Here is an 11,213-nt window from a genome sequence, read left to right as displayed (position 1 = left end):
GTTTATTTTATGAGACCTGAATATAATTTTTAAGTATGAGTTATTGTTTTACAAGATGTATTGTTACTTTAAGTTGCATTCATAAGATGTTTTTATTTCTAAAAAAGCTTTCATGTGGATTTGGTAAAAATTATCAACTGAAACTTTACAACAAATAAATAATTAAATCAAGTTAAAAAGGCAATCGTACAAGAGACAAATTGAATTAATAGTTATTTTTACTCTGCCGATGAATATTTCTGACTAAACACCAGATCAAGGTTATATAGTAATTTTTATTTTTGTAAAAATGTGCCCTTGAAGTTTTTATATCACATTGGTTGATATTAGGATTTAAGAATGTAGCTATTATTTTGTAAAATTCCTTTAAAATGAAATTACGATATTGGATCAGTTTTCCTTCTAGAAGTCATATTTCTATAATTAGGGATTAACTGGGAATATATATATATATATATATATATATATATATATATATATATATTAGGGTAATCCTTAATATAGACATTTTCGAATTTTCTTGCTCTCAGGGACTCAAATGCTTCCAAATTGATAAAAAAATCCTCTATAAGTTTTAGCTCTTAATAGTGTCGAGATAGTGCGCAATTCAATCAAAGTTTTGTATAGAATAGCATAGAAAATGTTTCAAAAATTTTTAAAATGTTTCTTAGATATGACTGAGCAATCAACAAATTATAAAAAACCTTATGCAAAGCGTCGAATTTTCAATAAAAGATGACACGAATTGTCACTTAATTCTATTGTCGCTAAGTTATATCTAAAAAACATTTTTAAAATTTTTGAATTTTTTTGCATGCTATTTTCATACAAAGCTTTGATTGAATTGCGCACTATCTAAAAGTTAATATTAAGAGCTAAAACTTCTAGAAATTTTTAGCCAATTTGGAAGCATTTAAGCTCATGAGAGCAATAAAATTCGAAAATGAACATATTAAGGACCACACAAATATATATTATATATGATATATATGTATATGGATTATTCCAGGGTATTTTTTTTCATGGAATGTTGTCTTCTGTTTCGTATTATATTTGATCACTAATGTGTGTTGCTTCGCGCATTTCTAATCGCAGTTCACGCGTCAGCTCCGAGACGATATCAAAAATTCCGCGTCACGGCGTCTGGAACATCATCACAAATTATCGTCGAGACTGCAACTCAAATTTTAACTCCCATTACATATCAACGATTTTAGAACTGAGATTTAAGAATCTTAATAAAAATTGTGATATGTTTTTATAAAGAATTTGCATTTAATAGCAACAGGTTGGTACAAATTTATTCCACATTTGACCCTTTCACTCGACACAAGAAAAACTACTGAACGGACTCGGCACAACAACATATTTTTAGTTTTTTTTATAACTCTCAAAAATAGTAGTGATAAAAAGTTGAAAATTACATTGTGAAGAAAATTAAAATTAACAATAACAAATTAGTTAGATAGTTAAATTGTATGTTATCTATCGTAGGAAACGAGTTAAATTGGCCAATAGCATCGGAATTTTTATTTATCACAACTATTTTGCTCCTCAATAATAAAAAATATATATTTTTTAATTTACACAAGGTTATTATTGATTATTTTTTTATTCGTCCCGTTTGTGCTAGCTTAATTTTTTTAAAAGCATTATTTTTTTGCTATATTATTTATATAATGTCTCATATTTAACCACATAAACAATTAAAAAATATGTATTCTAGATAGTAATGTATAAGAGCACTTTGTTTTCAACGCGGTTATTTGTATTAATATTTAAATGTGAAAACCATTTATTTTTGTAATTATAATTTCCAACTATATAAAAAAAGTGTTATAAAATATTTGTTTACAAAATCCGATCCCATGTTCAGTCTACTTTGACCCCACATAAAATAAATAACTGTTAGTTTTTGCTTTAGCACATTTTCAAAATTTTCATCCCTCTAACTTCCCGTAGGATAAGTTATAATAATTGTCAAAAAATCAAAATTAATTTTTTTTTGCATATCATTATGTTTTAGAGGTTTCTAAGCATTTTGGCATACCTCAGAAGAAATTGATGCCTGTGTGTATATGTATATTTGTGTTGATACAATTTTTCGTCGACGTTTTCAGGAGCACCGCTCAACCGATTTGAATGATTCGAAGAGCATCCGATTTTTACAAATTGGGATTTTTTTTCCATATCGAAATTTAATTTTGAACATTAATTTCAATTCTTGCTAAAATCCCATAGCTCACTTATATACTCAAAACAAATTTACATAATTCGTAGAAATATGATGTAAAGTACTCTAATTCTAACTCCGCTTGTTATTTAGTTTTGATTATTTAGATTTTATGTGAACATATAGAAACGTCGTCACGCAATTTATAAGCTCTTATATTTTTTTATAAAATACAAATAATGAAAGTTACAGTATTTATAAAATTGAATCTATGGTTTTATCTAATATTTTATTACGGTACGGGAAGTTCCAGCAATTTGCCTTAAGGCACGATGACATGCACTAATAGTTTTTATTAAATTCAATGCATTTTCAATAATGTAAACGTAAAATAAACCCAAATGGTTCTCTAAAAATATTAAAATTTCAATTACTAAGTAAGTTTGAGAAACTTAGCATAACTTATTAAGATATAACACAACAAAGCAAGCGGCTGAGAGTTGCTTTTAAACGCCCATGACGAAATTATTATGGTGTCGTCTACCAGAGTTAATTTAGAGAAATTAAGGAATGATTTTGGTTGCTGCCGTAAAGAATACCATTAAAGTTTAAAAAGTTATTGTACGAATTAAGAAAATATTACAAGTAATTTAATTTTACTTTACACTCATTATATTTAAAAAATAATTATTCTAAATAAAATCATCCGTATATGTTTTTATTCATTGTTAAACGTTCCTGTCATTTTTTAACTTCCCGTAGGGCAAGTTTTAGTAATCGCAAAAAAATCGAAAATGAAAATTTTTATATATCTTTACGTTTCAGAGGTTTCTGAACATTTTGGTATACCTTAGAAAAAATGAATGTGTGTGTGTGTGTGTGTGTGTGTATGTATGTATGTACGTGTGTGTATGTATGTGCGGATACAAACTTTCGTCGACGATTTCGGGAACACGGATCAACCGATTTGAATTATTCAAAAAACATTCGATTCGTATTGATAAGGAGACGTGCTGATTAGTTTTTGGCGAAGGCAGGTCTAGCCGTTCCGAAGATACGGGGCAAAAAGTGCCAAAAACGGTACCTCTGTTTTTAAGAGAACGGAGCGTCCGATTTGAATAATTCAAAAAACATTTTACTTGTATTGACAAGATGTAGAATTGATCAAATTTTCATAGAGGCAGGTCTAGCGGTTTCGGAGATCTAATGGAAAAAGTAAAAAAAAAAATGCCATTGGGCGGTTAAAAATGATCATTAGACATATGCACATCAAATTATCAGATATTTTATAGATATTTTAACAATAAATATAATTTTTTTTTACATTACTATGGGTTCCGTACCAATGCTTATGTGTTAGACGGCGGCGCGGCACTTGCGAGCTTTGACATTTCGTCTCTATGCAGTTCAAGCAGTGCGATTGCTTTGAAAAAAGTTCAAAATTTCCAAAATATGTCAAAATGAAGAAAACATTTTTTTTAAAAAAAATTTTTTCAAAAAAAGTAATTTTTTGTCAATTTTATAGTTTCTCAAAAATCTATTTTTTTTCAAAGTAAATTTTTTTCAAAAATGTTGATCGTTTTTAAAAAAATAATAATTTTCGTACGGGAAGTTTCAGCAATTTGCCTTAAGGCACGATGCCCTAATTGCCTTAAGACAGAATTCCACTTACAGCTAGTTTATTATTATTTGTCGTATCGTATAATATAAATGGATTAAGAGAATGTACTTCCTCTATAATTCCAAAAACTATCGAATATTTCTATAAACATTGAAGCATTTAAAAGTGTATTTGTAATATTGAGAATTAGGGAAACAACTGCAAAATAATTTTCTGGAGAAACGAATGGTCAAGTTGCTTACATCAACTTATTAATATATATTTAATAATTTTTAAAAAATAAGTCATTGTTTTGTCCCTGCACAGTCCTTTGACAGTATTTTGCTACTGTCTTACATAAAAGAGATACTCGTATCACATTCTGAAACAGTGTACAAAAATTGATTGTGAACGTTGATATATAATTGATAGTAAAATATATGAAGTCAAATTTGTAATATGAAGTAGAAATAAATTCAGAATATGAAACCAGGTTGCTTATTATAAATAGAAATATGTAATAGAAAAGCAATACGATATAATATATTCAATAGAATAACATATAAGAATTAAAAAGGTAAAAGATGTATCACATTTCAAACTATAAATTATATGCGATATCAGAATTCACAGGACACATCCCAATATAATTTTAAAATTGCTTTTAACATTTGTAGTCAAGTTAACACCAGAAATATGTTATCTGCAAATTTATTCTTAATTAACAAAATTACTCAATATGGTTATTGTTTTATAACAAAGTTCCATTCTAATAAAAAGATGCTATTCGCAAGATCTGCGAATAATTAATTAAACCATTTGCTTTACATGCCAAAATAATGAAAATGATAATTTTATTTAGATAGTTCGTTACAGAACTAAATATTAATTGATATCCATTTATAACAACTTTATAATTCAAAAAATAAAATAAAACTAAATAACTTCAAGCAGCATATATTTGTTACTATTTATAATTAGATATAAATATATAATTTTAGAAAACTAACTTATATTTTCAATATATACCAGAAATAAACTTTACTAGAGTAAAATTACAAACGTACTGTACAAAACTGAAAAATTGTTCTTAAACTAGTTAAATACAAAACAACATGCATAAATATTAATTCAGAAACCTTTGTAAACATTTTATATCAAAAGTTTTAACTTAAAATGAAAAAAGACATCCGAACCAATCATACACTTTTGTATCTATACATAATTTAGTATCATCGATTATAGTATTTCCCAACAGTTTTTTCCAGTGTTATAAAAATAATAATGTCACATCGGAACGCATCACAGAAATGCTCAGCCCGTACAAAATAAATGTCAGAGTTTGGATTACTTTGCAAGAAAAGAAAATGTTAAAGTTATTCACCTAGAGCAAAAACTTGGTCCCCCTGTGAAAGTTGAGGCTATTTGTTTGGCAACAGTTGATCAGAGATACAGAAACCATGGGTCAACAAACGTTCTGGGTTAATAGACAGTTGCCTAAACAGTACATGAGGTCGTAGACGTTTTTTTCCTCGCCCCGATTGCTAAGTAGACACTTATCTCTACAAGTATAAAAACATTTCCCATTGGATATTAGGTGTGGAAATTTTATCAACAGTACACACCTGTATAAAAGTATATACGGCAAAAAAAATTCCATTATATATATATATATATATATATATATATATATGTGTGTGTGTGTGTGTGTGTGTGTTTATGATGGTTTATGAAGAGAATTTCAAGTAGATAAATACTTCAGCAAAAACTAATAAAAAACAAAGTTATGAATTGTTTGTCTTAAATTCAAGGGTTTATATTAGAAAATAATAAAGAAACAATTCAGAAGCTAAACTAAACTAGTGGTGTATGGCATTGTGCCTTCAGACAAATTGCTAGAACTTCGCGTACCGAATTAAAATTTTGAAAATCCGAATTATTTTTGATAATTAAAAAATGATTTTTTTAATTAAAAAAAATGAAATAAAAAAAAACTTTTCTCAAAAACAATCGTTTCGTAAACACAAGCAAAAAGTTTTTTGAATCATTTAAATCGGATCCTTACTTCTCTCAAAAACTGGCATTTTTGTGCACATTTAGCTCCGTATCTCCGAAACGGCTGAACCTGTCATTGCCAACTATCGAGCACTTCCCCACACCACTACAAATTGAATGTTTTTTAGATCATTCAAATCGGATGCTCCGTTTTCTCAAAAACTCAATTTTTATTTTCTGCATTCTTTGCTCCGTAACTGCTAAGAAAAATCGATATAAAAAAGTTATATAAAAAACTGTTGAATCTCATTTAAATAAACAATACATCTTATGAAACAATTAAACAACGTATATTTAAAAATTAAACTCACAACCTAAAAAACTAACTACGATATATTTTTGTCATGGATTCTCAAACATTGTCATTTATCTCCCGATTGCAACGTCGTAAAATATTAATTTATCATTATTAAAAATAGTATTACTGTAAAATAATATTAAAATTGCACCACATTCAGAATTCAAACCACATATAAACTTATATCAACATGACAAGCTATTGAAAACCGCAAAGACCAAACATTAATTTAACTTCAATTTTTGCTTTTTTCAGAGAGACTTCAGCAATGAGTATTGATTTGATTTTCTTTTGCTCTATTATTTCAATAGATTTATGATAAGACAAGTGATAGAATGTTTAAGTGATTCAAATCCAGAATTATGTTATTTTTTTCTCACTGAATTTAACAATTTTGTACGTCACTAAAAATACAGCACTTTCAAATATTTATCGATTCTAAATAAAATCAAGAAAATTATAATTTTATAGGGCTAGGCAAAAGTATCTTCATTAGGCTGTATTTTGCAAATGTTTTTAAGAAACTACTCGCAAATAAGCAAGCATTGCATGAATTTTGAGTACAGAAAAAGTACTTATATGATTATCAGTGAACGCAACTGAATAAAAAATAATAAATAATATATATCGTAAATAATATATTAATGATATATAGCATATGCAATATTAAACACAATGTTACATTCCTATACAATTTTAAAGAGCATTGAATCTTACAAATCGACTGAAATAATTTATTCATAAAATATCATTATATTTTCCAGGAAACCATTTACGAGCTTTTTGTTAAGTGATTTTTATTAATGCAATAAGCCATAGTTCATGCAACTAGTAATTTTCACATAAACTCATTACGATAACACTAAAAACAGATTGTGAGTATCCAACCCAAGTGAGTTTAATAATATAATACTATTTGTCATGCATTAATTGGATTTAGTTGTCTTTAATCCATGTTTATAAGCTGCTTACTGAAACACACGTTAACTACTTATGTTACTGTTGCAAACGCGCTGGAATATTGTAATACACGTAGAACATATTTAAGCCAAATAGCAATTTTTGTTCGCTAGACTTACCTTGTTTTGCTTTTATCGGAAAATTATTTAAAACTAGTGGTGGAATTGTGCCTTAAAGCAGATTGCTGGAACTTCCAGTAATCTATTTTTTTTTCTTTGAGAAAAAATTAATAATAAATTAATAATTTGAGAATATTGAAAGTTTTGAAAACATTTTTTGCAAAAATTCATTTTTTATGTTTTAATTTTTTTATAAAAATTGAATTTTTTCAAAGCAATCGCAGTGCATAGCTGTTTTAGAACGGAATGTCAAAGTGCGTAAGTGCCACGTTGCAATTCAAACATGGGTACGGAACCCATAAAGATGCGAAAAAAATTTGTACTTATAAATAAAATCTCTATAAAATATCTGATAATTTCATCCGCATATGTCTAAATATTATTTTTGACACTCAAATCGATTTTTTTTTCACTTTTTTATTGGATCTCCAAAACCGGTAGACCTGCCTTTCAAAAATAGACCAGTTCTTTATTTTGTCAATATAAGTAAAATGTTTTGTGAACTTTTCAAATCGGCCGCTTCGTTCTCTCAACAACTTGAAACAATTGCCTTTTTTGGCACTTTTTGCCCCGTATCTTTGGAACGGCTGGACCTGCCTTTGCCAAAATCTGATCAGTACGTCTCCTTGTCAATAGGAATCGAATATTTCTTGAATCATCCAAACCGGTAGAGCCGTGTTCTCTAAATCTTTGACAACAATTGTATACGCACATACATACACTCATACACAAACGTTACTTCAATTTTCTAAGGTATTCCAAAATGTTCAGAAAGTACTGAAACGTAAAGTTATGCAAAAATTTTCATCTTCGTTTTTTTGCGAATACTATATCTTACCTTGTGGGATGTTTAATATTCAAAGGTAATTTGCGAATTATATCAGCATTAATTTTAATTAAGTTAGTATTGTTTTGTATTGAAAGTACAAGAAAGAAGAAAAAGTATCGATTTTATTATACAATTTTCAAGAAAATTGACCTCAAAATTGAAAACAACGTTAGGGTTGGATAATCTTTAATAAAAATAAATAGTTTTTTGAAGTAACATCTAAGCATTTTTATAAACTTAAAACTAGCTGTAAGTGGAATTCTGCCTTAAGGCAATTAAGGCATCGTGCCTTAAGGCAAATTGCTGGAACTTCCCGTACTAATTTTTTTTTTTCAAAAAACGATTAACATTTTTGAAAAAAATTTACTTCAAAAAAATAAGATTTTTGAGAAACTATAAATTGGACCAAAAATTACTTTTTTTTGAAAAAAAAAATTTAAAAAAAAAAAAAAAATTTTTTTAATTTTTTTTTTTTGAAAAAAATGTTTTCTTTATTTTGACATATTTTGGAAGATCTAAACTTTTTTTCAAAGCAATCGTACTGCTTTAACTGCATAAAGACAAAATATCAAAGCGCGTAAGCGCCGCGTCGCCGTATAACGCGTAAACATTGGTACGGAACCCACAGGACTGTAAACCAAATTCATACTTTTGTTAAAATCTCTATAAAATATCTGATAATTTGATGTGCATAAGTCTAATGATCATTTTTGACCGCCAAATGGCATTTTTTTTTTACTTTTTTCATTAGATCTCCAAAACCGCTAGACCCGCCTTTATGAAAATTTGATCGGTTCTTCACCTTGTCAATATAAGTAAAATGTTTTTTGAATTATTAAAATCGGACGCTCCGTTCTCTTAAAAACTGAGTTACCGTTTTCGGCACTTTTTGCCCCGTATCTTTGGAACGGCTAGACCTCCCTGCGCCAAAAACTAATCAGCACGTTTCCTTATCAATACGAATCGAATGTTTTTTAACTTCCCGTAGGGTAAGTTATAGTAATCGCAAAAAAATTGAAAATGAAAATTTTTATATATCTTTACGTTTCAGAGGTTTCTGAACATTTTGGCATACCTTAGAAAAAATGGATGTATGTGTGTGTGTGTGTGTGTGTGTGTGTGTGCGTGTGTGTATGTATGTGCGGATACAAATTTTCGTCGACGATTTCGGGAACACGGATCAACCGATTTGAATAATTCAAAAAACATTCGATTCGTATTGATAAGGAGGCGTGCTGATTAGTTTTTGGCGAAGGCAGGTCTAGCCGTTCCGGAGATACGGGGCAAAAAGTGCCGAAAACGGTAACTCAGTTTTTAAGAGAACGGAGCGTCCGATTTTAATAATTGAAAAAACATTTTACTTCTATTGACAAGATAAAGAATTGATCAAATTTTCATAAAGGCAGGTCTAGCGGTTTCGGAGATCTAACGAAAAAAGTAAAAAAAAATGCCATTTGGCGGTCAAAAATGATCATTAGACATATGCACATCAAATTTTCAGATATTTTATAGAGATTTTAACAATAAGTATAAATTTTGTTTATTTTCCTATGGGTTCCGTATCAATGTTTACCCGTTAGACAGCGACGCCGCGCTTACGTGCTTTATATTTTGTCTTTATGCAGTTAAAGCAGTACGATTGCTTTGAAAAACAAGTTCAGATCTTCCAAAATATGTCAAAATGAAGAAAACATTTGTTGTTCAAAAAAAAATTTTTTTTTTTTAATTTAAAAAAAAAAAATTTTTTTTCAAAAAAAAAGTAATTTTTTGTCCAATTTATAGTTTCTAAGTAAATTTTGTTCAAAAATGTTCATTGTTTTTTAAAAAAAATAATAATTTTTGGTACGGGAAGTTCTAGCAATTTGCCTTAAGGCACGATGTCCTAATTGCCTTAAGACAGAATTCCACTTACAGCTAGTTGAATTATTCAAATCGGTTGATCCGTGTTCCCGAAATCGTCGACGAAAATTTGTATCCGCACATACATACACACACGCACATACATACATACATACACACACACACACACACACATACATCCATTTTTTCTAAGGTATGCCAAAATGTTCAGTAACCTTTGAAACGTAAAGATATATAAAAATTTTCATTTTCGATTTTTTTGCGATTACTATAACTTGCCCTACAGGAAGTTAAAAATCTTAACTAAAATCATATCAAATAATAGTTCAAATTGAAATTAAAAGAAAATTGATTCCAAAATTGAAAAAAAATAGGGGTGAACCCTTGATGAAAAAAAAATGTATTTAGCAGTAAAAGAGTTCTATATATTTTTAACTTCCCGAAGGAGAAGTTTATGTTTTCATAAAAAAATCCGATTTGCTAATGTTATGTTTTCTCGACGTTTATATTACAGCCCTACGACAACTCGTTTAGCTTTAAAAATTCATCAACGTTTGCAAAAATTAGTATCGTTCTTTTGGCATTTGTCAAAATTAGACCTTTGAAAGACGTTTTCTCAAAAACGCCTGAACCGATTTCAAAAATTTAAAAGCCATTTGATGTATTCTAATGAGGACTATCGTTTGTCAGTTATGTAAGACGATCTGCCAAACCGTTTCTTTGTAATTTGAAAAAAATCATATGATAAATATGAGATGGTCATATGGTAAATACAAGTCACTATCACTGATAGAACAAACCTGAACTAAACTGCTTCTGTTTCATTTTCATTTGAAAAGTAAAAAAGAAATATGATGTTTAAATTGCGAAAACTATTACTTTTGCTACATAAATCATATGCACAATTAGCTACTTATCATTTATTGTGTCTATTCTCACATATTTCTCCGAATGTTCCTTTAAAATGCAGGTGAAAAATGTCTTCCTCCGGCATGTAGATATTGTTTTTTACGATGTCCATAACGTTGGCTTCTAAGAGCCAAATAGATTTATAGAGTGTGCCGTAAACCGTAACATGACACGTCAACATCGCCGATAAAACGGCCATTAACGTATAAATGGATCCCTGTAATGATTCCATGGGGTTTGACGAAGGCGCACGTGTGGGAGCACCTGGCCGAACGGAGGTGGACACTGGGACTCGTCTCGTTTCGGCAATCAAATTAGTTATTGATCTATTCGAAAACATCAAACATTCTTATAAATATATAATAAATACGCATATTTAGAACACTTAAGTAATTTTTTGAAAAGGCATT

Source organism: Ctenocephalides felis, unplaced genomic scaffold, assembly GCF_003426905.1.
Source record: "Ctenocephalides felis isolate EL2017-DRISC unplaced genomic scaffold, ASM342690v1 CF-g0.4_SCAFFOLD_01886, whole genome shotgun sequence".
In the NCBI taxonomy this organism is placed as follows: Eukaryota; Metazoa; Arthropoda; class Insecta; order Siphonaptera; family Pulicidae; genus Ctenocephalides; species Ctenocephalides felis.
This window is presented reverse-complemented; position numbering follows the sequence as displayed.